Genomic DNA, 27,663 nt, shown 5'->3' with positions numbered 1-27,663 from the left:
TGGTGTCTATGTTCCCTGGAATTTCCGTGGCCATAGATGGTGGCTGTACCATGTGACTGGGGTCTGCATTCCCTGGAATTTCCGTGACTGCAGGTGGTGGCTGCACCATGCGACTGGAGTCTGTGTTCCCCAGGATTTCTGTGACCACAGGTGGTAGCTGCACCATGCGACTGGAGTCTGTGTTCCCCAGGATTTCTGTGACCACAGGTGGTAGCTGTACCATGTAACTGAGGGTCTGCGTTCCCCTGAATTTCCGTGGCCATAGGTGGTGGCTGTACCATGGGAATGAGGGTCTCTGTTCTCTGGAATTTCCATGGCCATAGGTAGTGGCTGTACCATGCGACTGGGGTCTGCGTTCTCCAGAATTTCTGTGGCTGCAGGCTGTGGCTGCACCATGCGACTGGGGTATGCATTCCTCGGAATTTCCGTGGCCATATATGGTGGCTGTACCATGTGACTGAGGGTCTGCATTCCTTGGAATTTCCATGGCCATAGATAGTGGCTGTACCATGTGTCTGAGGGTCTGCGTTCTCTGGAATTTCTGTGGCTGCAGATAGTGGCTGTACCATGTGACTGAGGGTCTGCATTCCTGGAATTTCTGTGGTCGCACATGGTGGCTGTACCATACAACTGGGGTCTACATTCCCTGGAATTTCCTTGGCCACAGGCGGTGGCTGCACCATGCATCAGGTCTTCTGTCTCAGGAGTTGGTGCCATTGTCTCTGTTATTCCCTCGCCTGACACACAGAGGCAGTTCCTGACTTTATCACTCCCAGGAAACACACAGGCATCTGTTTTGGATCCTTGTTTTATTTCCCCATCACCTTTCTCATCAAAGGGAAATTCACATCCCTCTAAAGCTGAAAATGGTGTGGGGCCCCCTGGTGGTCTTTCCAAGGCATTATCAGCAGGTAAATTAGATCATGTGGGCCAGTGTACCTGAAATGAAAACAGAAAGGTAAGTCGTGTCACTAAGCTTTGGTGGGAGATTCAGGGTCTTTGTTAGTGGCAGAATCATCCAAAGTAAGTTGTTTGTTCACTGCAGATCTAGATGGTTGGCTGTGTCAGGATTAACCTTAGCCAGTGTCGACAGAGTGTCGCTTAATCCTCACAGAAGCGTGTCAAGTACATTGAAGAATAGCTGCCAAGTTTGCTATTGTCGGGAGAGAGGCAGGTACGTCTCTCGCTTAGCCCAGTGCTGCAGGAGGCCAGGCTCACGTCAGGCTGTGCGTGTGAGTGGGTTGGATTTTTAGCACTCTGGGACGGTAAAGCACAAACATCTATTTTTAACTTGTGGGTGACCTTCTTCTGTGCTGCTTGAGTCTCTGTGGGCCTTTCTCTGTTTCCTTCCTGAGGAGTCTGTGCCAGGGTCCCAAGCGTTCTCTGGGCTGCACATCCGCGCCTGCCCAGTGAGGAGCCTCCTCCTGGTGGCTGTGGGACTGGGCTGGGCCCACACTGTCAGCATCGTCTGGGGTAAGCAAGCCCGTCCTTCCACACCTCAGTGTCCCCAGCTGTTGAACAGGGCTAATCAACTGACCGTCAGGATTAATGGGGATCAGATGCGCTCATCTCATAGCCCTGCTTGGTAAATAGCCACTTCCACTCTGTCCTCCAATGTGCTACTCTAGACTTTTTCTTTACCTCCATTTAGCCAGGTGATTCGAGGTGACAGTGACAGTGACTATCAAGAGGGATGTACAGAGGAAACCAGTGGAAGAGAGCTCGAGGAGCAGACATGGGCGCAGGGAGCACAGTGCGGGGAGCACGGCTGCAGGGAGCATAGGCATGGGGAGCACAGATAGGTGTAGGGAGCATGGGCGTGGAGAGGACGGGTGCGGGGAGCACGGGCGTGTGAAGCATGGGTGCGGGGAGCACGGGTGCTGGGAGCACAGGGCATGGAGAGCATGTGTGTACTTGCTCTGCTCTGACAGAGGCTGCCGAGCATGTACTCTGTGCTCAGATGGGTCAGAGCCTCAGTGCCTCTTTTTAAAAAAAAAAAAAAAAAAAAAAAAAATCTTTTTTTAAAGATAGGACTTCTGTCTTCCTGGTGGCCCCTTTTAGTCGATACTCTTTTAAGCCTGGTTTTCCAGAGAAAAGCTAGGAAGGATGGCCTATATAGGTTCCAGTCTGGGCATATCTGGAAGAATGGGTCTTTTTTAGGTTTGAGTCTGGCGTACCTGGGGACATCTTTGAACCTCCACTCAGAGTCCCAGAACCACGTGTAGAGGCTCCCCAAATGTCTGCTGGGACTTTCCCCTCTGCTCGCGGATGATGAAGAGCAGAACCTCACCCTGCCACGACCTCTGGGGTCCTCCTTCCTGGAGGGCAGTGCCTTGGTGACCAGCGTGTGTAGGAGTCTGAGCTGGCACCTTCGGGCTATGCTGTGCAGCGGGGGCTCATGCCATGGGGCATTCTTGTGTTCTGCACCGGGACTGGTGACGTTGGGCATCCTCGTGCAGTGTGGACCACATGAGGTGCACATGAGCCAGACAGCTCCCGGAATTCGGAGCCTGGCTCTGTCTCAGGCCACCCACCTGTCTGTGGCATTTTTGAGGGATTGTGGGGACCCTATGAGTCTGTGTCCCCACCCTCACTGGCTGGACACCTGTGCCAGGCTGGAGTTTTATGTTTCACCATCCCCTGTTCCGAGTTGTGTGAATATTTATTTTCATTACCTACTCTCATGAGCTTTCCCTTTTTTAAAAAAAAAAATCGGAGACAGACTTTGAAGTCCTCTGGCCCTACCGTTCGTGGACCTAATGGTATTGCAGAAATTATGACCTCAATTATGTATAATAACTGGGGCTACTTTAAAAGTCATGTAAAGGAACAAGGTGGAGTAGTCATTTCAAGCTGTACATCATGCTGGATTCTTAAGTGAACATTATCAGGCTTTCAACACGTTTTCTCTTTTTATTTACTTTGGAGAATATAACGGATGCTCAGAAGCTGTTGGGATTTAGTAAGAGGAAGTTATCCTTAAGAAGCTATTTAAGCAAGGGGACAGTTGGAGTAAACGTAAATTATGAACACACACCTATTCCAAACCAGAGAAATAAAAGCATCAACTGTACTGGGGTTGAAACTTGGGTGCTAGTGTGTCTTTCCTGCCCACAGTGACTGTGGCAGTGCTGTGGGCAGGAAATTCTGGAAAGAAGACTCGGTGCCAGTGGTAATTTTTGTGACGATTCATTTGCTTTCAGCTCAAGTGACTATAGTCTTACTTGCAAATGGCTGGGTCTCCACCAATGGACCACAACACTGACATAGGACACATGAGAAATGACCCTTGGGTTTTTAACAATTATTATTTTTAATGGACACATTATAGTACATATCCATGGGATACAGTATGATATTTCAATACATGTTTTTCGTGTGTAATTAGCAACTCAGGGTAATTAGCATGTCCATCATCTCAAACATTTGTCATTTCTTAATGCTGGGAATATTTAAAATCCTCTCTTCTAGCTGCTTGAAAATATACAATAAATTGTAAACTATAGTCACCCTACAAGGCTATAGCACACTAACCCTTATTTTTACTATCTAGATGTAATTTTGTATCCATTAGATAACCTCTCCCTTTCTGCCTTCCCGCCGCCCTTTCCTGTCTCTAGAAGCCACTGTTCTACCTTCCGAGGGTAGAATATCGTTTTCCTCATAGAGATCTTTAACCTTCTTGGTTAGATTTCTTCTGAGGTATTTTTATTTTTATTTTATATTTTTGTAGTTAAATGGGATTGCTTTCTTGATTTCTTTTTTCACTGGCTCATTGTTGGTCTATAGAAATGCTACTGATTTTTATATGTTGATTTTGTATTCTGTAACTTTACTGAATTTGTTTATCAGTTCAAAGAGATTTTTGCTGGAGTCTTTTTTTTTTTTTTTTTTTTTAATATATAAGAGCACATTGTCTGAAAACAGACAATTAGAGTGCCTCCTTTCTACTTTGGGTGCCCTTGATTTCTTTCTCTTGCCTGACTGCTCTTGACTAGGACGTTCAGTGCTGTGTTGAATAGGCGTGGCACAAGTGGGCGTCCTTGTCTTGTTACAGATCTCAGAGAAAAAGCTCTTAGTGTTTCCCCATTCCCCATTATGTTAGCTGTGGGTTTGTCACATATGGCCTTTATTGTGTTGAGGTATTTTTCCTTCAGTGCCTCTTTTGTTGAGACTTTCTATCATGAAGCAGCGTTGAATTTTATCAAATGCTTTTTCTGTATCTATCGAAATGATATTATGGTTTTTGTCCTTAATTCTGTTGATGTGATGTAGCATGATTATTGATTTGTGTTTGTTCAGCAATCCTTGCATCCTGGGATAAATCCCACTTGATCATGGTGTATAATCTTTTTGATTTGCTGTTGGATTCAGTTTGTTAGTATTTTGTTGAGGATTTTTGCATCTGTGTTCATCAGGGATATTGACCTATAGTTTTCTCTTTTTATTGTGTCCTTGTCTTATTTTGGTATCAGGGTAATGCTGGTCTTGAAGAATGAACTTGGCAGGATTCCCTCCTCTTCAATACTTTTGGAATAGTTTGAGAAGAATTGAAACAAAAATGTGTAGAATTCAGCTGCGAAGTCACCTAGTTCTGGGCTTTTCTTTGTTGGGAGACTTTTTATTATTACTTAGTCATACATGTTACTCATTATTGGTCTGTTTTAGGATTTCCGTTTCTTCTTGGTTCCATCTTGGTAGGTTGTACGTGTCCGGGAATTTATCCATTTCTTCTAGGTTTTCCAATCTGTTGACATATAGTTGTTCAAAATAGTCTGTAATGATCCCTTGTATTTCTGTGGTATCAACTGTCATTCTCCTTTTCTGTTTCTAATTTTATTTCTTTCGGATTTCTTTTTGTTTGCTTAGTGTAGCTAATGGTTTGTCTATTTTATTTATCTTTTCAAAAAACCAACATTTTTTTCTTCATTTTTATATTTGTTAGTTTCAAGTTTATTTAGTTCCTCTTTGATCTTTGTTATGTCTTTTCTTCTACCACTTTTGGATTTGATTTGTTCTTGCTCTTCTAGCTCATTGCAGTTCGTTGTTAGGTTGTTTATTTTAAATCTGTTTTTTAAATGTAGGAGTTTATTGTTATAAACTTTCCTCTTAATACTGCTTTTGCTGTATACCATAAACTTTGATATGTTGTGTTTCTGTTTTCATTTATTTCAAGAAATTTTTAAATTTCCTTCTTCATTTCTTCATTGACCCATTGGCTATTCAAGGGCATATTGTTTAATTTCTATGTATTCATACAGTTTTGAAAGTTCTCCTCGTTGTTGATTTTTTTTAAAATTAAACTTTGTGTTCTAGGGTACATGTTCACAATGTGCGGGTTTATTACATATGTATTCGCGTGCCAAGTTGGTATGCTGCACGCATTAACTCATCATTTACATTAGGTATATCTCCTAATGTTATCCCTCCCCCCTCCCTCCTCCCCCCTCCCCACAACAGGCCCCAGTGTGTGATGTTTCCTTTCCTGTGTCCAAGTGATCTCACTGTTCATTTCCCACCTATGAGTGAGAACATGCGGTGTTTAGTTTTCTGTCCTTGCGATAGTTTGCTGAGAATGATGGTTTCCAGCTGCATCCATGTCCCTACAAAGGACATGAACTCATCCTTTTTTATGGCTGCATAGTATACCATGGTGTATATGTGCCACATTTTCTTAATCCAGTCTGTCATTGATGGACATTTGGGTTAGTTCCAAGTCTTTGCTGTTGTGAATAGTGCCGCAATAAACATACGTGTGCATGTGTCTTTATAGCAGCATGATTTATAATCCTTTGGGTATATACCCAGTATTGGGATGGCTGGGTCAAATGGTATTTCTAGTACTAGATCCTTGAGGAATGACCACACTGTCTTCCACAATGGTTGAACTAGTTTACCGTCCCACCAACAGTGTAAAAGTGTTCCTATTTCTCCACATCCTCTCCAGCACCTGTTGTTTCCTGACTTTTTAATGATCACCATTCTAACTGGTGTGAGATGGTATCTCATTGTGGTTTTGATTTGCATTTCTCTGATGGCGAGTGATTATTGTAGCAGGACTAGCCTCAGACAAAACATGATGGGAGGCTACATGTATCAGCTAACAGAACAAAACGTTTTACACTGCTTTCTCAAACAATGTCTGGAATTTACAGATAACACTAGTAGTTTTGGTCAGGGGTTAATATTATTATTATTATTTTAACCACCAGGGCCAGGTGGTGGTGCCAAGGTCCTCTAGCTATTTATCTTCCTTCTGTTTCTTTCTAACTTTTTGTTTTCTCCCCCTTCTCCTGTCTTATAAACTAGGGAAAAGGGGAGACGGGGAAAAGCTGGGAAAGACAACAGGAGAAGTGGTGGTCTCATTCTATATTATGAGCATTTTTTCATGTCTCTATTGGCTGCATAAATGTCTTCTTTTGAGAAGTGTCTGTTCCTTGTTGTTGATTTATAGCTTTATTCTGTTAGAGTCTGAGAATATCCTAGATGTTATTTCAATTTTAGAAAAAATGTATTGAGAATTCTTTTGTAGCCTAACATGTGGTGGATTCTAGAGAATATTCCATGTGCTGAGAAGAATGTGCATTTTGTATCTGTTGGATGAAATGTTCTGTAAATGTCTGTTAGGTCCATTTGGTCTACACTGGACTTTAAATTTGATGTTTTGTTGTTATTTTTTGTCTAGATGACCTCCAGTACTGACAGTGGGATTTTGAAGCTCCTACTATTGTTGTGTTGGTGTCTCCCTGTCTCTCTCTATACATATATATGTATATATAAATTTATTTGAGACAGAGTTTTGCTCTTGTTGCCTAGGCTGGAGGGCAGAGGTGCAATCTCAACTCATTGCAACCTCCACCTCCTGAGTTCAAGTGATTCTCCTGCCTCAGCCTCCCAAGTAGCTGGGATTACAGGCATGTGCCACCATGCTGGGCTAATTTTTTGTATTAGTAGAGACAGGGTTTCACCATATTGGCCAGGCTGGTCTTAAACTCCTGACCTCAGGTGATCCACCTGCCTCCACATCCCTCCCAAAATGCTGGGATTATGGGCGTGAGGCACCGCGCCCGACCTCTCTCTCCATTTAGATCTACTAATATTTGCTTTATATATCTGAGTGCTTTGTTGTTGGGTGCACATATACTCGTAATTGTTATATCCTTTTGCTATTTTGATCTCTTTATTATATAATTACCTTTTTTTCTCCTTTTTACAGTTTTTGACTTAAATTGTGATTGATCTGAAATAAATATGGCTACTCTTGCTTACCTTTGATTTCCATTAATGTGGAATGTGTTTTTCCATCCCTTCACATTTAGTCTATGTGTGTCTTTGCAGCTGAACTGTGTTTTTTGTAGGCAGCATATAGTCGGTTTTTCTTGTTTTAAATTCATTCAGGCCGTCTCTATCTTTTAATTGGGAATCTTGGGATTATTTTGCTATTGATATCACAGTCCAGACATTAAGATTTTCTCACTTAAGTCGCTTGTACACAAATTAATATGAAGAGGAAGTAGAGTTTTTCTTTTGTCCTTTTGAAGAGAGTGATGGATTATTATTTTGACTTCATGCAAGTGAGGGACTCACCATGCCTGTTGGGATTTTAGAATTTCTTTCCTGTTATTAGGAACAGCAATGATCTGTAATGGGTTCCTGGAATCATCCAGTGATGGTCTGAATATCTTAAAAGTTTCCTTTCATGTCTCATTTTCTATTTCTCCCCTAGTAGCCATGCACCCGGGGCAGGACATGGCCTTACATTTCCTTGGTTTCTTGATGATTTCTTAGGTTTAGTGTTTGACACAGTTAGGATTCTGGATAAAATCAGCCCTTCTGGGAAGTGTGTAAGTCAAACAAGGACTTTCTGGTGGCGTTATACAGGTTTCCCATGCCCCGTGAGTACAGGAATAGCCCCCTGGGGAAGGAGAATGGGCACATGATGGCAGGGAGCCATTCTTGGATGGTCCCATCGTTCTGCAGGAATTGTCATGCAGGAAGAAGAAGCACATGGCGACTGAGCTGGTAGTGATTCTGCTGATACTTTTGATCGTTATGATTTGCTCCTGAAAGGTGATGTGGGATGAACTGCAATATTTAGAATGCTGACATTCCTTGAAACAAAGATATAGAAAAAGGCTTATAATTGCATGATGCCTTGTAGTTTTCAGCTGCTCTCATGTGGATCCTTTTTCGTCCTTCTGAAATGCTTTCCCAGGAGAGAGCGTTGTTCTTCGTGTATAGATGAGGAGCCTGGGTTTCAAATGGTTAGGAATTCAGTGCACGCATTGGAATCTTTAGTTTCCTGGAACATTTTCTATTCAAGTATAGACCACATGGCCTCTAAAGGCTGGCTCATTCTTAACACCGCGAATGGGGATCCAGCCTCACCTCTGGGGTGGGTGGCAGGAACTCCACAGCCATCCTGGGTGCTCTGGAGTGGGGTGGCTGAGCTGTGGCAGCCCCTCCCAGCTGAGCAGCAAGGCTGGGGAAAGCTCATTCCATTCCCCTTGGTTCTAACCAGGTAGAGGCTTACACTGCACATTTCCTTAGCTGGGAACCTTTAGAACTTTACATTTAAATCTAGTCTGTGATCCAGGGGGTAGACACATGGGTATTCACTGTACAATTCCTACATTTTTTGTATATTTAAAAAAATTTTTTATGTGTCGTGGATGACAAAAGAAATGAGACCCCTTTGAGTTAGCTTTTCTGTACAGCATCTTCTAGAATCAGGAGGCTGGACAGGGTTTAGTTTCATCAGAAATCTGAATCTTTCTGGTCAAGAGACGGCACTATTAAGTTCTTGGTTGTGTGGTTTCTGGGAAAGAAATATTCTAAATGAGTTCCAGGAATCACCTCTGTGGGATTTCTACAGGAAAAGTGACCACTCTTGAAGCTTCGCTGTCACTAACAAGAATAATGGTGACGGTTTCTAAGCTGTCTCCAGCCAATCTTTAGTTCTTTTATGCAGAGTGCTTTTATTCCAAGTGAAGTGCCCTTCTGTTTAATAGTGACCTCCAGTTATTACAGGGATTGCAGCTGCATTTGATGGACGTGAACCTGCTCATCTCTGGCTCCCCAGCTTCGCCTCTGGGGTGCGTGGCAGGCGCTCCACAGCCATCCTGAGTGCTCTGGGGTGGGAAGTCTCTAGGGGGAGTGGACAGTGCATGGCCGGGACGTTCCTGTCCGACGTTCCACACTGGTGTATAGGCGTCTCTGCCCTGTTTCCTCCGTCCGTGCGTCTGTGGCGTTTCCTCTGTTCGTGCATCTGTGGACTGTTTTCTCCGTGTGTGCCTCTGTGGCACGTTTTCTCCGTCCATGCGTCTGTGGCGTTTCTTCCATCCGTGCGTCAGTGGCGTTTCTTTCGTCCCTGCGTCTGTGGCACTTTTCCTCCCTCCGTGCGTCTGTGGCACTTTTCTTCCCTCCATGCGTCTGTGGTGTTTCCTCCGTCCGTGCGTCTGTGGTGTTTTCTCCGTCTGTGGATCTGTGGCGTTTCCTCTGTGAGTCTGTGGCCTGTTTTCTCCATCCACGCTGAAGGCCGTCACTTCTCTCTAGTCACCACTTACTGATCGCTCCCTGTGTGCTGAGCCTGTGTCAGGCGTGTGGCGTGTGTCACCTGTGTGGCAGGGGTTTGCGTGACACACAGGGACACACGCTTGGGGAGCTGCAGTGATGGGGTCATAGCCACGCAGCTCAGCCCTCGGTCTGAGGGTCTTGGTGCCCACCCAGCTCTTCCCGAAGCAGCCTCGGGGCAGATCCCAGCTCTGCTTTCTCTCCTCGAGGTACCTCATGAGGTAAACTAAGCAAATCGAAAGTAGGAAACAGTTGTGAAATGAGGCCTGGGTTCAAGTGTGTGTGTTCATTTCTCTTTACATGTTTACTTCACGTACCCCCAATGATATACTTTCCAGCTGGTATAACAATTAATTACCAGCCATTACTGGTACAAAATTCCAGGAAGGATATTTGAGGAGGGCATAGTCTCAAAAACATGCTTGATTTTCACAGTTGTGATTTGCATGATAAAGCTCTCAGGACTGTGACTTTCTTTTGTTATCTTATTTTTATTTTTAGACCCTTGGGAGGAAGTTATTTAGTGATTACTTATAATTGTGAAAATAATGTAATGATTACAGAATCTCATTAGAATAAATACTATATTTTCTGTTCCTTATGTCAATGAAATCATCTTAATCCAGGCCGATGTTGGCAGGAATTGTCACGTTTAAAATGGGTAAGATATTTATGTGATGTGACGACCTCCCGTATCGTCTCTGGAACATATCAGAACTTTCATCTCAATTCTCACTTGTTGACACCCTACCTTGTTTTGTAATTATTCTTGTTTGCATCAGAATTTTGAATCCACGTACCTGAGATGATACTTACGTATGCATGTACGCATGCATGTGTGTGCATGTGTGTATGCGTGTGTATGTGCGTGTCCACGTGTCCATGTGCACGTGTATATGCATGTATGTGTGTGCATGTGTACGTGTGTATATGAGTGTACGTGTATGTGCATATGCGTGTGTATGCATGTATGTGTATATGTGTGCATGCATGTGTGCTCATGCACACATGTGTATGTGTGTATGTGTATGCACATATGTACACGCGTGTGTACATGTATAGGTACGTGTATGCATGTGTATGCATCTGTGTGCACACAGATATACCTTTTCCTTTCATACAGGCTGTTTTGAGTATTGCTGTTAGGCAGTGACAACTTTCTGTTTCCTCAGTCAGAAAATGGGTAGCTCATCATTAATAAAGATGAGCATTCAACATCAAGAATAACTAAATACAAATGAAATTATCATATTAAATAAATAAATTCCAAAACAAAGGCAATGTTCTGTACTATGTGTTCACATTGAACTTTCTTATAAAAATCGGTGTGAATGTTTCCCACTTATTGGAAATCACATGACTAGTTTAAGCCAAAACGTGGAATATTAATTAATTCTGTTTTCAGATCACTTTTGCATATTTATGATTGATCTGTTCTGCTGTTCTGGAAGCTCTGAAAACCACTCTGTCTTACTCTAGCTGGTGCCACGGTTGTGAGAATTCAGGGAAACAAGGTGTTTGCCAGTTTAAGTATTTTAGATCTCAAACTGCCTCTTTTCTGCATCATAAACCAGTCTTAAAGACAGACATAGTGTGACTTGTAGTGGATTATGTCAGTTTTATTTTCTGTGGCTGAATCATCACTCTACATTGTGAATTAATGTTATTTTTCAGATCGTCTTTATAACACAGGGAGGTTCTCCAGTGTTGAGTGCAGGTTCAGTGAAAGTACTAACACTGTTACTACGGACTTAAACAGACTTGTTTTCTGGGGTGATAACCTTGGAGTCAGGCATTCAGTGTCCGCCCATCTCTTGGTTCCGAGTTCTCGGTCCCCTCCCGCTCTCCTCTCCCTGTACCCTTACTACTGTCTTACCTTCTTTTTGACTCCTAGGCCCTCGGAAGATGGTGTGTTGGGGGCAGGTGCCTGCTGTGAATCTTTGATAACTTTGGGAGAGAACTTTTTCTTTGGAGCAAGACCCCTCTCAATAAACTTTCAGTAGCCTGAGTATCATCTGTTGTGTGAACTATTTGTGGAAAATGTTCAGCATTTTTCCTTGGATTTTGACTGATCTTTCTCCACCTGCCAGTTTCTTCTCAGTTTGCCATGTCTGTACCCTCACCAACCCGTTCCAGCCTGGTTACGTGTAAAGTATTTGAAGCAGAGCTCTGCAGATGAGAGAGTGTGTGTCACCCCCCGAGTTCCCTTCCTGGCCTCTGAGTGTCGGTTGTGTTTTGTTCCGAGGGACGACTCTGAGGCTCCTGGCCCCTGTTTTGGAGCACCCCACAGCAAAGTGGGTGTAAAATGAAAAATGGGTTTATGCTGTATTATTATAATTCATAGAGTAGATGATAAAAATGCTTGAATCTGAACAGCAACTGAAAATGAGGACATGGTACCAGTTTGGATGTTGGACGACTTTCTTGAAAAAAGTTTTCATCAAATTTAGAAACTGTGAGTGTGCTGTTTTCTATTTCATACTTAGAATCTGTATAGTGTGTGTTGTATGAATGTGTTGTATGAGTGTGTTGTGTTGTATGTGAGTTGCATGGGTTGTATGTGTGTTGTATGTGCATATTGTGTTGAGTTGCACTTATTGTACGTTTGAGTGTTGTGTGTTGTATGAGTGTGTTGTGCGTGTATTTGTGAGTTGCATGCTTTGTATGTTGTATGAGTGTTGTGTGTTGTATGTGTGTATGTGTATGTCGTATATGAGTTGCATGTATTGTGTGTGATGTATGAGTGTTGTGTGTTGTATGAGTGTGTTGTACATGTGTTTATGGGTTGCATGTGTTGTGTGTTGTATGAGTGTTGTGTGTTGTGAGTGAATTGTACATGTATTTGTGTTGAGTTGCGTGTGTTGTGTGCATGTTGTATGTGTTATATGTTGTATGAGTGTGTTGTACGTGCATGCTGTGTTATGCGTGAGTTGCATGTGTTGTATGTGTTGTATGAGTGTATTGTATGTGTATGTTGTGTTATGAGTTGCATGTATTGTGTGTACGTTGTATGAGTGTTGTGTTGTATGAGTGTGTTGTACGTGAATGTTGTGTTGAGTTGCGTGTGTTGTGTGTGTTGTACGTGCATGTTGTGTTGAACGTGAGTTGCATGTGTTGTACGTGAGCTGTATGAGTGTGTTGTGTGTGTATGTTGTGAGTTGCATGTATTGTATGTATGTTGTATGAGTGTTGTGTGTGCATGTTGTGTTGTGAGTTACGTGTGTTGTGTGTTGTATGAGTGTTGTGTGTTGTATGAGTGTGTTGCATGTGCGTGTTGTATGTGAGTTGTGTGTTGTGTGTGCTGTATGAGTGCATTGTACGTGCGTGTTGTGTTGTATGTAAGTTACGTGTGCTGTATGTGTGTATGAGTGTGTTGTACGCACATGTTGTGTTGTGAGTTGCATGTATTGGTTATGTGTCGTATGAGTGTGTTATAAATGCACATTGTGTTGTGAGTCACATGTATTGGGTATGTGTTGTATAGGTTGTGTGTGTTTGTGTGCAGTGTGTGTTGTCAGTGTTGTATAAGCCCATTGTACATGCGTGTTGTGTTGTGTTGCATGTGAGTTGCATGTTGTCAGTGTGTGCCATGTGAGAGGCGTGGCATCCACATGACTGCTCCTCAGTGAGTCCTGCCTTGCAGCCCCTTCAAGCTTGTATCTTCCCGAGCAGCCTAGAAGCAGCAGCCTGTTTGCCTCTGCCCCTCCCCAGGGGGCCTCAGCCAGATCCTGTGCTCAGCCCCCGGCTGGGCAGTCTGCCTCTCTTGTCTCTCTCTCTTCTCTCTCATCGTCCTCCTGCGCCTCCTCCTTCTGGGGACCTGCATCCTTCCTCTGTGCTTCCTGGCAAGCCACACCTGGGACGTTGGAGTTCAGGCTGTCCTCCAAACCGTTTGCTCCTCTCTGAAGAGCGCCCCCCCGACTGGCCGTGAGCAGCTGGAGTGGATTGCAGGGAAGGGAGGTGGGTGTTCCTGTAGAGACGCCAGGGTCTTACCTGGGGAGAAGGGAGCCTGCACTGGGCAGGCCGCCCTCCTGAGGAAGGGGATGGGGTGGGAGGAGGCTCTCGTGGACAAGGGGCCCACCTCCTGCCCTCCTTCCCTCTATCCCAGTCTGTTGTGAGGGAGGGCGGGACCCTAGGTGATTTCTATGCAGATCTTCAATTATCCACGCTGTGAAACAAATACTTCTGTTTTTAAGATCAGAGGAAATCTCCTTTGTTTCTCTGCCTTTTATTTTATTTTATTTTATTTTATTTTATTTTATTTTATGTTATTTTATTTTATTTGAGAAGGAGTTGCCCAGGCTAGAGTGCGGTGGCGTGATCTCGGCTCACTGCAACCTCCACCTCCCAGGTTTAAGCAATTCTCCTGCTTCAGCCTCCTAAGTAGCTGGGATTACAGGTGCCCGCCACCACATCCGGGTAATTTTTGCATTTTTAGTAGAGATGGGGTTTCACCATGTTGACCAGGCTGGTCTCAAACTCGTGACCTCAAGTGATCCACCCGCCTTGGCCTTCCAAGGGGTTGGGATTACAGGCGTGAGCCACCGTGCCCGGTCTGTCTGCCTCTTAGTTAGAACCTGTGTATTTTATGTTTTACATTTCACTTTTCTGGGTCAGAACAGTAGTGTTTCTTTTTCGTAGTGTTGCTATGAATGTCCTTTACGGTTAGGAGACTGGGTTGGCTGCCCACTGGAGAGTGGTATCACTGGGTCACGGTCACCATCTGCCGCAGCAGCGTCCAGAGTGTTTAGAGTCTTTCCTGGACGTAGACACCCTTTTGTCTGACATTCAGATAAAACCAATCACCGCATTCAGATAAAGAGGTCAGAGCTGGGAACCGTTAGTTCACATCCACCTCTCCCGAGAGTGTTCACGCCTCTTCCACGCGGGGCTAGGCTGCTGCTGAGCATGGTTCTGCTGGCTGTGGCTGTGGCCTCTTTCCTCAACCACAGCCATCGCAGGCCTGCCACAGTTTTTATTCTTCTAGAAGAGAATAGGCAACACAAGAGAAGCAAGGTATGTTAGATATGAAACCGTTAAAAATTATTTCCTCAAACATTGTATATATTTTTTGCCCATACCTAATTTGATAGCAATTTTAAAAAGATTAAAATGAAAAAAAAAAATTCCCCTATATTAAGTCTTTGAAAGGCATCCAACTTAGTTTTCATACAATTATTCTCTCTTTGGAGTCATACTTTGTTGGTTTCAGTAATGTGTAACAAATGCACCAGCATAAACAGATTTAGGAGCAAACAACTGCTTCGTAATTATAGTTCAGCTCGCGGGGCCCAGCTGTGGGGGTGCAGCCTGCGCCTGCCTGTGCGCCAATAGGGCTGGTCACCTTGAGCATCTGGGAGTGTCTGGGTAAGTGAGGTCTGGGCAAGGCAGCGTCCACACACCTGCGTAGTTCTCACTTTGTCCACGTTATCCGGCAATGCCACAAAATTATCAAGTAAGTGTTCTCCAAGCGCATATTCAGTTAGTGTTTGGAAAGTGCATAGGTACCTCATACAGCACCTTTAAGAGGAACTAGGAGCCCAGGAATGAGAGCGGGTGTGAGGCCTGTACTCTCTTTGCACAGATAAAATATGCATGTGCATATCTGAGGCCAGAAAGTTAGATTGGGGCCAGAATGTGGAAGTCCTTACCTGTGGGATACTAGGGAACCACTGAGGGTTTCGGAGAGAATCGTGTCTCTGATGTGCGGCATGCCGTGGAGCCGGGGGGTGACAGGGCAGGCTCATGCAGGGCACTCGCCGTGGCCGGAGGAGGAGAGAAGGCAGCCAGTGAGCTGAGCAATTCGGTGCCTCGGTCAGGAGGGGAAGAGGGAGTACAGGAAGGCGGATGAAGCTGCGAGTCTGCACCCCGAGGTCGCCGTTGCGCTTTGCCGGAAATCAGGAGAAGCAAGTGTGGACCTGACTCAGAGATACTTAGAGACACCACTGCAAGCTGCAAGTTTGGAAATACAGGAGGAGGCTTGGGGAAAATCTGGAGCAGGGAGCATTTGGGAGCCTCTTAGGTAGAAGTGCAGGTCAAGTAGCCAGAGTGTGAGGCGTGCATGTCTGGAGAGAGGAGGCCAAAGGAAAGCCCACATTTGGAAATGGAGGAAGGGTTGGAAGACCCAGAGAAGGCCCTGCTTAGAATCCAGAGAAGAGCTGGATGGCGCAGTTCACTAAAGCCCAGAGCCGAGAGTTTCCAGGAGAAAGTCCCAAGTGTTGCTGAAAACCAGGGGGCAGGACTCCAGTTGGAGCCTGTGGGGGAGCCTGGCGGCCCTGATCCCTGAGAGCAGCCAGAGCCTGGGTGTCATGGTGGAAGTGGGTGGGAAGTGCAGGAAGCAGGTGGAGATGGTCCTTCAAGGCCTGGTGCTTCACACAGGTAGCCAGCTGTGGACCGAGACACAACTGGAGAGGGGCCTGAACCCAGAGCATCTCCAGGTGGAGGAGGGAGCCAGGAAGGGCAAAGGTATCTGGAAGAAAGGGGGCAGGCATGGAGCCAGGTCCCCAGGGAGGCTGCAGTCTTCTTTCTCTGTTCATGGACTGGTTGTTGGTTATTTTGAGTTCTCAAAGTCGTCCACTCGGTGCGGTCCAGAGAAAGTTCCCAGGGGTCTCAAGCCGGAGCAGGCCTTGTGCTTTTCCGAACACTGTGCGTGTTGACTCAGGGTTACCGTCAATGGCTAATTCTAGCGTGTCTTTTGTTGAAGTCTGCAGAGGAGCCTCAACCAGCACCGGCTTTTGAAGAACTTAGAAAACTTGTGTTCTTCTGATTCTGGGATTTTTGCCTGAAATGCCTCGTATATTTTTGGCTAGGTGTTGTTAGCACTTGTGTTACAGCATTTGGAGCTCTGTATTTTTGTGATGTGCTAGCTGTGAGGATGTTTAAAATTAGATTCCTAGAAATCAGGTTATAGGAGCTCTCGGCCATGCTTCATGGGTTATGTTTTGACCCCTCATAGTGGACCCCGTTGCAGTGGCTATTCTTAGTATTTGTGGAACACCTGACTGGTGATGCTAGGAGAATGTGATTTGTTTTCTTTGTAAGTCTAAAGTCTAACGACCTTGTAGAGTCTTTATACCTATCTCTTATAAATCAGCTTTAATATACTTGAAAATGTCCTCATTGTGCCCTTGAAAAGCAGGCTCACATTTTAAAAGTCATCCTTTTAAAATCCTTTTCTGCAGCCTGTGCCCTTTGTCTGTTTTGTTACCTTCACTGCAACATCATGAAACAGGGACAAGGGCTAGAATCTATTTCATACACAGAGCTTGAAACAGGGACAAGGACTAGAATCTCTGTTTCATACACAGAGCTGAACTGTGCTGAGCGACCTGCTATGCTGACGTCTGTTTCTGTCATGAGAGGGAACCCAGGCCTCTTGACTTTTCCTTTTGTACATTTTCAAAAAGAATATTTTTTCCTCTCTTGGGTCCATTCCATTGTGGGATTCTCTCCTAAGGCTGTTTCTTTGCGTTCCATTTTGACAAGTATGATTTATTTCTGAGATGATGAAAGGGCAGTGAAAAGGCCTGGGAAAGAGAAAGCAGGAAGAGAAGGAATCGTCTCATGATTTTAGTCAGAAGGAAATCACTCAGACAGAAACGCTATTCCAAGTGGGTCAGATCCCAGGAAGTGGGATTGAATAAGTGACATGATATCGCACAACTGTTTTACATTCTTGCTGTTGCCAGGGGTAACGAAAAGAACGAGTATATTCATTCCGAGGTCAAATATATATCTTTGCTGACTCTGACTATAATTAGCAGAATTCGTTCAGTTCAAGTTTGAGAATACCTTTACAGAAGAGGGTCTTCGTGCCCGTGTGCCTATTTCTATTTATATGTTCACACGTATTGGAGTATAAATGTGTGTGTGCTGTGTGTGAGACCTCATTATTTGAAACAAGAAATGTGCAGTAGAGCTTATTAATTACGGGAAGGTACATTTGGGGGATAAACCACTTTGTTTAGAATTGAATAATGGGGTCTTTGAGGGATGTATATATGTATGTGTGTTTGCATTTATGTGTATGAAAGTGTGTATTGCATGTATATGTGTTGTGCATGTATGTGTGCCTTTGTGTGTAATGTACATGTGCATGCATGTGTATATGTGTGCATGTGTATTTGTGTTGCATGTATGTGTGTGCATGTGTTACGTGTTTAGGCACGACTGCACATATGTGCAAGTAGGCATGCATGGATGCTCATGTGTATATAGTTATACATGTATATTTGTGCATGTTATGTCTACACACTTACGTATGTATGTGTGTCAGAATGTGTATGTATATGCATGTGTGTTTGAGTGTTGTGTGTATGCTTGTGCGTGTGTGTTTGAGTGTTGTATGTTTGTGTGCGTGTGTTTGAGTGTTGTGTGTATGTGTACGCGTCTGTTATGTGGTGGTATTATGTGATTATGTGAACGTGTGTGCATGTGTGAATGTATGTATTGCATATAGGTGTGCGTGTCCATGTGTGTGTGTGTGTGTGTGATATGTGTCTGTGCATGCATGCATGTGCACATTTGATTTGTGAATCCTCTCTGGGAGGGGCATGTTCCTGGAGACAGTGCATGGGATCCTCCGCTGTCCTCTCAGGGAGAGAGACATTGTGAAAGTTCGAGCCATTAGGTAAACATGCCTGATGTTCTATAAAATATATATTTAAATATACCACTGGGGTTAAATATATGTTAAATGGGTGCAAAGCTGTTATATTGCATTAAAAGTCATGTTAGTACTTCCTGGTTAAAGGCTTTGTGAAAGATTTCCTGTACATGGGACATAATACACCACACAGAATTACAGCAGGTCAATGGTATTTGCCAGGAGGTCTGGCTTATGATTGGTATTTCTAGTTGCAGACATGCAGGTTGAGCTTTGCTGGACTTAGAGGAGGGTCATTGACTCTGCCCACTGAATGATACCAGCGTCTCTGCTGCTTCCTTTTTCTGCCGGCTTCATCCAGAGCTGGGACAGCTGCTCTCAGACGCATTGTACTTTTTTTCTACATAAAAATCTGCAGCATTTGTTAGCAGTCCAGTAGCAGACCGAGTGGCAGGTCCAGGGGCAGGTCCAGCGTCAGGTCCAGCATCAGGTCCAGCGGCAGGTCCAGCATCAGGTCCAGGAACAGGTTCAGCGGCAGGTCCAGCGACAGGTCCAGGGGCAGGTCCAGCAGCAGGTCCAGTGTCAGGTCCAGCGGCAGGTCCAGCCAACTTTCCACATGGCCCATGTGAAAATGTACCCTCTCCCTTCCATTTTTTAAAGCAGTATCATTAGTAGAGCCTACTGCCATTTCTCCTTGAGCTCCTCACAGTGGATGGTAAGCATTTGCTTTATTAAAGCAAAGTTCCGTGCTCTTTGTGCTAAGTCCCCTCTGCCTTTCTGTGAGAGGCTAGAATTGGGATCGACCCTCAGCTGTGCCAGAGCCTTGGTACATGTCTCAGTTCTGGAATCTACTCTGTGCTTGTTGCCTTCCATCCACCGACAGCCGTCTGTCTTCCTGTCACTCCTTCAACACGGAGTCCAGCAGAGTGCACACAGGTGAGCCTGTGTGAATGCTGGTTTTGTAGGATCTTATCGGGACCTTAGTCATCTTTTCACTAGGAAACCAGACACTGCAAAGGACTTAAAGAAAAGCCCAAAGAAGCCGTATCAGTAGAATCATAGAGACAGAATTCTACAACCATAGGAAGTGGCATTGATTATCATGAAATGTGCATTTATGTGAGCCATAGTAAAACATCACATTTCTTACTGGGTAAGAGCTTGGAAAAGATTATGAAAGTATAACTGACTCTACTCTTGTATCGTAGAACATGGTAAAATGATGCAAGGTGTTGTATAGAATGGAACAAACAGAATATAATTATATAGAGTAGCGCAGAATAGAACAAATAGCATAATGTTATATAGGGTAGCATAGAACAGAAGAAACAGTGTAACATTATGTAGTATAGTATACAATAGGAAAAATCGTATTACATGGTCTAGAATAGAACAAGTGGGATAGTATTGTAGAGTATACAGTTGAACTAATGACGTAGTATTGCATAGCATAATACAATCTAGATTAGAACACACAGCATAGTATTAATATTACGTAGTGTGGTGTGGAATAGTAGAGTCGCATGGCACAGAACAGAGAGGATAGTGTTCTGTAGCACTGATGCAGGAGTTTTGCTCTTTAGCTCAGCTGGGTCCAGGTTCTTGTCTAATGACCAGGAAGAAACAGGCACGGGGACATCGAAGAGTGAGTGCAGTGGAACTCGTTAAGCTAAAAGTTAAGCTCTCAGCGAAAAGAGGGGTCCTGAGAGCAGATTGCTGGTCGCCCCCTTCCCAGTTGACTACAAGGGCTTTTATATAGAAGCTGATGGGGCTGGTCTCGCTGTCTAAGGAGCAAATATCTGGTGGTTCCACCCCATTCCCTCGTGTGCATGGGGACCTTTAGTCTGCTGTGAGCATGTTTAGGAGGGCCCCCCCGTGCAAGTCCCCCTATCTGCACAAAACATGGGCTGGAGGCTCTCTGGGACCCTTCCCTTACTGTCTGCCTAAAGCAAGCTGGCTAACTCCTTTCTGTATAGAAGAAAATAGAATAGAATAGAACAGATAGTACAGCGTTTTATAGTATGGAGTGAAGCTGTAGTATTCTATCATAGAGAATGGAATAGTATAGAATAGAACAAACAGATCGTACTAGTGTAGTATAGAATAGTAGCCTCATGCAGCACGGAGCAGTGTTGTTCTCCCTATGTACAGAGTGTAACCACCAGGAGAGCGTTCTTCAGTGGGGCGTCACTGGCCCTTCATATTTCTTTGGTTCTGCGGAAATGAGGAGAGGAAGTTAATAGAGGGGGAGGAGGTTGGCTTTCTTACTTTTAAGGCGCTCATTACTTCTTGGGGATCATTTGATGGTCCCCTTTGGTAGTATTCTGTGAAGCAGTCTCTGTACTCTGTGTAGGGTGAAATGTGGAGCAGTCTGTGGACTCTGTGTAGGGTGAAATGTGGAGCAGTCTGTGGACTCTGTGTAGGGTGAAACATGAAGCAGTTGAGAAAGGATGAAGTCAGAAGTAGCTCAGCAGAGATGCACCAACTCTTACCTGGGAGACTGTGGAGCAGTCTGTGGACTCTGTGTAGGGTGAAATGAGGTGTTTTGTGTGAATTGTTGTCTCATGCCTGGCACATGGCAGAGCCTCCGTGGATCTTGCCGTCGTGAACCCTCTGATAACTTCTCTACAGTGCCCTCCACACTATAAATACCACACATTGTGGGAAGTCCGGGCCTTTTCAAAGGCTGGGTTTCATTTTAACAAAATTGTTATGCCCTGCTTATTTGGAATGGCCAGATCATCCTGCACTTCTGACTTCACCTGTCCAGCTGGGTACACCTCCCTGCGTGCTGCCAAGGTTTACGGCGGAATTCCCTGACGCCACTACCCTCACTGCCTGCACCTGAATCTGCTGTGGGGTCATTTCCTTATTGGACTTGTCTGGGGACCTCCTGAGGGGTGGATGGGTGAGGACTGGGTTATCTGGGGAAGGTGTTCATGGCATTCCTGTTTTCAGTTTGTGTCTCTGTTGGAAGAGATGCTTTTAGCACATCCGTTAATCCAGACGTGATTAGCAAGGAGTGTCTCTCCCAGGTAAGAGTTGGTGCATCTCTGCTGAGCTACTTCTGACTTCATCCTTTTTAAAGTCTGTTACAAAGAGAACTTTGGTTTCTCAAGGTTTAAGAATTGATGTCAAAGAGCAATTTAGTGTTCTTTTTGAGTCACCAGCCTTGCTGTGGATGATTCATGAGTCCTTGGTGGTTAGGGCCACAGCACAATCGGTGGGCCGTCTGTTCCCCACCCTGGTGGATACTTTCTCACCCAAAGAAATGTATTCTGTTAACATGTCTCAGTTAGAATATTTTAGTAGGAGACAGAGTTATGGCTCTTGTTTTAATTTGTAATAGATGATTACTGTAGCAGGGTCAAGGTTGAGACTTGCAGTGTAGCTCATGGAAAACATTGATTAGAAACACCCAAAATATATCACCAGCTTTGTTGCTGCAGCTCCAAGGGACTAGGAATGCATATATATTTTTTCTTTTGTTATTATTTATTATTTTTATTTTTGAGACAGAGTCTTGCTCTGTCACCCAGGCTGGATTGCAGTGGCATAATCTCAGCTCACTGTAACCTCTGCTTCCAGGGTTCAAGAGAATCTTGTGTCTCAGCCTCCCAAGTAGCTGGGATTACATGTGCCTGCCACCATGCCCAGCTAATTTTTGTATTTTTAGTAGAGACAGGGGTCTCACCGTGTTGGCCAGGCTGGTCTTGAACTCCTGACCTCAAGGGATCTGCCAACCTTGGCCTTCCAAAGTGCTTACATTACACACATGAGCCACTGTGCCTGGCCGCCATGATCATTTTAAATGTGGCACTGAATATCTGCCTTTTTTTTTTTTTTTAAGAAGTGCAAATGTTACCTCTCACACCTCTATTCTGTTGCTGGCCTGGGCTGGCCAGCAGGGTTCCCAGGCTCGAGGCCATGTCTGAAGTGTTGTTGGACAGTGTGGATCTGTGACCCCTTGGTCTTTGGGGACGTGGGGCACCCCGAGACACCCACAGTCTTGCGAGGGCTTACGGCTCTGTGTGTGGCTGCTGTGAGGCAACCTTCGGTGGGGAGGAAGGAGAGCAGAACCCATCTGTCCTGGTGCGGAAAATGCCCAAGAAACCAAAGAAATGGTACAAAAAAAATCATCTGCCCTGGTGCCATTTCTGTAAAAAAAAAAAAAAAAAAAAAAAAAAAAAAAAATTCACTCTGAATGTGGTTCTGTGCTTGAGGAGGATAGAAAATACCTGGAAAGGCACAGAAAGTGTTCTTATGGGGTCAGCGCCGGGAAGTGGGATGGGAGGCTTGGGAGTGTGTGCAAAGGAGGAAGTGGCATATTTTATTCTAGTTTATTTGGTAGAGCAAGTGATGAAAGTGAAGCTTGAGTGATCAGAGTAGCTCGGCCTGGCCATGGGTAGATCCCAGCGTGTCCCGCCTCCCGCCTGCAGCTGCAGCTCTGTTTCTCCGTCACAAATGAGACAGGTGGCCTGAGGTTGTGGGCCGAGGAGGGGCAGCTCGGTGTTCCCAGCACCTGACTGTTCAGGCTGCTCTTGGGCCAGCCTGAGGGAAGGGGCGGAGGAGAGCTGGGAGGGTGCACAGTGCGTCCTCCTCCCCCGCCCTGGGACTGAGGTAAGCCCAGGCTGCTGTCAGGATGGAGGAAGATGCCCTCAGGACGGAGGAAGAGGCCGATGGAGTTTGGTCAGCGGCCAGTGTTGTCTTTCCCACAGGGGATACGCAGTGCCCCAACTAGCAGGAAAAAACTCTGCTTTAGTTTTTAAATTTTGCTCATTCTCTTTATCGTGCTGGTCATGGTAAGATTTGGATATTGTTGGTAGGAATCAGTGTCAATTGCGTACAGTTGACTATTGTCCAACACAAGCTTGAGCTTTGCGGGTCAACTTATAGGTGGATTTTTTCAACCAAACTCAGGGAGAAAATACAGTGTTCTGCCACGTGAAACGCATGTCGGAGGGCTGATTCTTTGTACACGCAGAAAATACAGTGTTCCTGCCATGTGAAACGCGTGTCGGAGGGCCGACTCTTTGTACACGCAGGTTCGGCAGGTCCACCTGTGGGGCTTGAATGTGCCTGGATTTGGTGTCCATGGGGTCCTGGAACCGACTCCCTGAGTCCAGCGAGGCTGGCCCCGGGATCGACTCCTTGAGGACAGCGAGGCTGGCCCCAGGACCGGCTCCCTGAGGACAGCGAGGCTGTTTCTAGTAGCAGGTGGTTTATTTTGTGTTTTCCCCCTGGCTCCACACCCCGTTCTCAAAGACACGGCTGTCACAGGGGGACCAGCTGGGGCAGGGGAAGAGTGGAGGGCACCTGGTAGAAGTGGCCGTGGACTCTCTTAGGAACGATAACCGTGACACCTACCGTAGACGAAGATGTTGTTGGTCTGCACTCTTCTCGTGTTGGTCTGGGGCATACAGTGGCCGTGGGCTGGTGTGGTCCACAGCCCCGGTCTGGGGCATGCAGTGGCTTTGGGCTGGTGTGGTCCACAGCCCCGGGCTCCGTGGTCCCTGACCCTGAAATCCCATCCGGTCCTGTGTCACCTTGGGCCAGCTGTCTCCTGAGGGGAAGGGAACAGGGAACAGCCCTCCCCGCATGGCCTCCCCAGCACCACCCACCCCCAGGACCTCCAGTGTTGACCCTGCTGGGGGCTCCTCTCTCCTGGGGGGACCTTGTCCCAACAAGAGGACTCCATGGGCTGCAGGAGGTGTCGAGCTATTTTCTCTCCTGGAACTGGGTTGCTGGCAGCTCCCAGATGCAGGAGGAAAGGCTCAGAAGTGCCTTCATAATAAGGAGTTGTTGACGTGAACTTTGGACAGCAAACACTGCTTACATTTCCTTTTCCATTTTGATGCGTTAATGGTGTGCGGCAACACCGTGACACACGGGGATGCAGGTGATGGGTGACCCCCCCGCAAGGGGGCCATGCACCTGTTTGATAAGAAGGCATGCTTCTCTTACTGCAAATAAAAGCTTTTAATGGTTTTCTGCCAGAAAGACCCTGTCCTTTATGTAGGATACATAGCGGATCATTTGGCAAGGGATTGGGGATTTGGGGTTAAACTAAAAACAAATTAATTTCATTTTGTAGCACTCTGAACCCATTTGAGTTAATTATTCATTGAGAATTTGAATAGCACACACTGTTCTGACTTCCAATTTCCCCCTAATGAACGGCATTTGCTGTAACATGACAAAACCCTTAGTCTTAGAATTACTGGGTAATGTGGAAAAAGTCAAAGTTGGTTCTCTGTTGTTTTGCTTTAAGGAAATTATATTACTTTGCAGCCACTTAGTTTTCTCCTTTCCAGTAAGAAAAATTGCTTTCTTACTACCTGAAAATTCGTGAAGGTCAAGGGGACACAGGCTGCAGTGCATTAAAAGCCACCATCAAATGTGGACGTGGACCGAGTTTTCCCCTGTTCTCTCCCACCATCAAATGTGGATGTGGACTCAGTTTCCCCCTGGTCTCGCCCATCATCAAATGTGGACTTTGACCCAGTTTCCCCGTGTTCTCGCCCATCATCAAACGTGGACGTGGACCCAGTTTCCCCCGTTCTTTCCCACCATCAAATGTGGACGTGGACCCAGCTTCCCCCTGTTCTTGCTAACCATCAAATGTGGACTTGGACACACTTTCCCTCTGTTCTTGCCCACCATCAAATGTGGACACGGATTCAGTTTCCCTCTGTTCTTGCCCACCATCAAATATAGATGTGGACCTAGTTACCTTCTGTTCTCACCCACCATCAAATGTGGGTATGGACCCAATTTCCTTCTGTTCTTGCCCACCATCAAATGTGGGCATGGACTCAGTTTCCCTCGGTTCGTGCCTACCTTGCCACCATGGCTCATTTCACAATCACTCAGGAAAGGAAGAAACATTATTTTTAATAGGCATGAAGGCAGTTGTTTTTAACCTAAGGAACAGGACATAATTCCAGCAATGGGAATGACCAGCCGAGTGGGTCTGTGTGAGGTTTGGAAGAAAAAAAGGATTTTAACTTCCCCTCTCTGTGTGTGCCCACCTCCCCCAGTTGAGAGTCACAGATTTAATTACTTTAATTTTGAGCTTAAAATAATTTGACAACCTAACAAAAACTACTACAGTCCTATAAAATTCTGCTGTGTGTTTGGTTTTTCAGTTGCTTTTCTGAATATGGTAAATGAATGCATTATGAGTTGTTATTTTAGTAATTGCTGTAAAAATTAATGTATGTTATAACCAAGTGTTATAAAGTTAATTTAGCACCAAAGGAAAGCTAAAGCTGCATTGATTTCCCAGTGTAGTTGTGCATAACAACGGCTCCATGAGGCAGGGGCTGTGACCCTGCAGTCTGGTGGGAGCAGGTGCCACCTGGCTGGTGCGTTCGCTGCCCGTCCCCTCTTGCTGCCAGGCAGCTTTGCAGTTTCCAGGCTATGCGGGAATTGAGGCCGGTGGTCAGTAAGAGACGGTGGGTAGTTGGGTGGTGCAGGTTGACGTGGGGTGGAAGGAGGCGTGGAGAGCCTGGGGAAGCCTGGACAGCAGCTCCGGTACCTGCACAGGGGAGCAGGGTGCAGCGGCACGGGACAGTGAGTAGCTCCTGGAAACAGCCGTTGGGGTTTTTATAGATGAGTCTGTCTTCAGCTCTGCATCCCTTTCCTGCTGAGTCCGGGTGGAGAGTGGAGGCGTCGAGCGCTTGTTTCTCCAGGTGAGGGCCCATCGGACACAGCCAGTGTTTCCTGGAGTCCCCTCACCTGGGAACGTGCCCCTGCTCTTTTCAGAACAAAAGAAATCTTAGTTAAACTTGACACATCACCTTTCCAGAAGGTGTTTAAGTCTGTATGCCTGTTAAGTCACCTAACTTTAAAAAGTAATGATACAATATGCTTCTTTTTAGGGGAGAGAACCTAGCTGATTTAAAAGATAAAATCAGAGGTTGGGGTCGCAGCATTGTGGAGGAGACTTGGTTTATGTCCTAGTGGGCAGCAGTGTTTCCTCAACTATGGTGTTTGCTCTATTATTACATTACAGAGGTGACACTTCAAGCATAGGGAAATGGAAGGCAAAACAGCGCCCCCATTCAGAGATAAACGTTATCAACATATTCATGCACTTCCTTCTGCTGTTTTTGCTCTTCACTTTTTATTTTAAGACCACGTTCGTAGGATGGATATATAATTGTTTATGGTGACTTTAAAAGCACCTTTCTTGCTAAAAAGAGTATTTTTTCAGTCTGGAAAATTTAGACAACATGTTTTGTTTAAAAATTAATTATAATACCACCGTGAAGTCATCAATGTTTTTATACATTTTCTTGGTCTCTTTATGGACTTAATAGATACAATTTAACAAATTGGAAATAACGTAATATTATGCATAAAATGTTTCTTGGCATTAGAGATGGAGCAGAGAGGAGGCACAGGGCTTCCCGCTGGCTGAGGTCCTCCCAGGGTGTGACCAGCAGCCTCCCAAGTTTAGGGTCTGCACGGAGTAAGATTTCTAAATTGCCTTACACCACAACCCCTGCAGCCACGCGTCCCTTTGATAAGGGGGTATACTCTGATAGATTTTTCAAGACAAGAGTTTGCTGGATCTGAGGCTGTTTCAGCTGCTTCTGGAGACGGCAGGTCTGGGACGTTTGTGCCAGCTCTCCCTCAAGACCCCACGGATGCCACATCCTCATCTTTTGGAACCCAGTGTTGTAGAGGAGAAATCTGAAGCCAGTTTGATTTTTGCTTCTTGGTAGGAAACTGATGTTTTCAGGCTTTTCCCCTTTATTTCCATAATGAAGATGATGTCCAACCTCATTCAGAGGTGTGTTTGTTACCTTGTCGGGAATGTCCAGCCCTTATGTCCCCCTTCAGGTCCTCAGTCCCTTTCTCAACTTCCTCGCAATCCTCCCCATCTCATCCATCTTCACTGTAATTCTGTTATTTTTTTTCATTTTTGTGCTCACTTTCCCATGCGACTTTTGTTCTTGTTTCACAGATGCCCGTGCCAAACTTTATGTCTGGGGCTCGAGGGCCGTGTTTTATTCTGTCTGCCTCTGCATGTACTTTTGAGAAGTGGGGTTGGAGGTTGCCCCCCAGGTGCTGTTTCAGCTGGACCTGCCCAGACTCTGTGAATTGGGGGCGTCGGGCAAATCCCATGTGGCTCTATGGTGGGCCGTGCCGCTGAACCGTACGTCTGAGGTTTGGGGGCCGTGTTTCATTCTGTCTGCCTCTGCATGTACTTTTGAGAAGTGAGGGTGGGGGTTGCCCCCTGGGTGTTTCAGCTGCACCTGCCCAGACTCCCTGAAGTGGGAAGGTCGGGCAGAACCCGTGTGGCACTACAGTGGGCTCTGGTGCTGACAGAGCAAGAAGCCGCACTCCCAGGACGTGCTTGCAGCTGTGGGCAGGACTGGGATTGTGACAGGATCATTTCCTTCTCTAAAATACATCTCAACTGTTATCCAGAGGGTTGGCTGTAGGCTTTCAACAGCTTCACTCTTCTTAGTTACCAG

At 45.5% G+C, this 27,663-nt stretch overlaps 1 protein-coding gene, 1 long non-coding RNA gene and 1 pseudogene across 2 annotated transcripts in view; 2 read left to right on the top strand and 1 right to left on the bottom strand.

The window, feature by feature from the left end:
* Window positions 1-27,663, top strand: part of LOC135968620 (uncharacterized) — a 45,001-nt gene that overhangs the window by 5,418 nt on the left and 11,920 nt on the right. The window lies entirely within an intron of this gene.
* LOC135968373 (uncharacterized) lies at window positions 1,334-12,026 on the top strand. Its single transcript, XR_010583055.2, has 3 exons — window positions 1,334-1,473; window positions 10,200-10,234; window positions 11,468-12,026. It is a non-coding gene; the product is annotated as an uncharacterized lncRNA (long non-coding RNA).
* On the bottom strand, window positions 14,243-23,873 carry LOC135968372 (uncharacterized; annotated as a pseudogene).

Source organism: Macaca fascicularis, chromosome 19, assembly GCF_037993035.2.
Source record: "Macaca fascicularis isolate 582-1 chromosome 19, T2T-MFA8v1.1".
NCBI lineage: Eukaryota > Metazoa > Chordata > Mammalia > Primates > Cercopithecidae > Macaca > Macaca fascicularis.
This window is presented reverse-complemented; position numbering and strand designations above follow the sequence as displayed.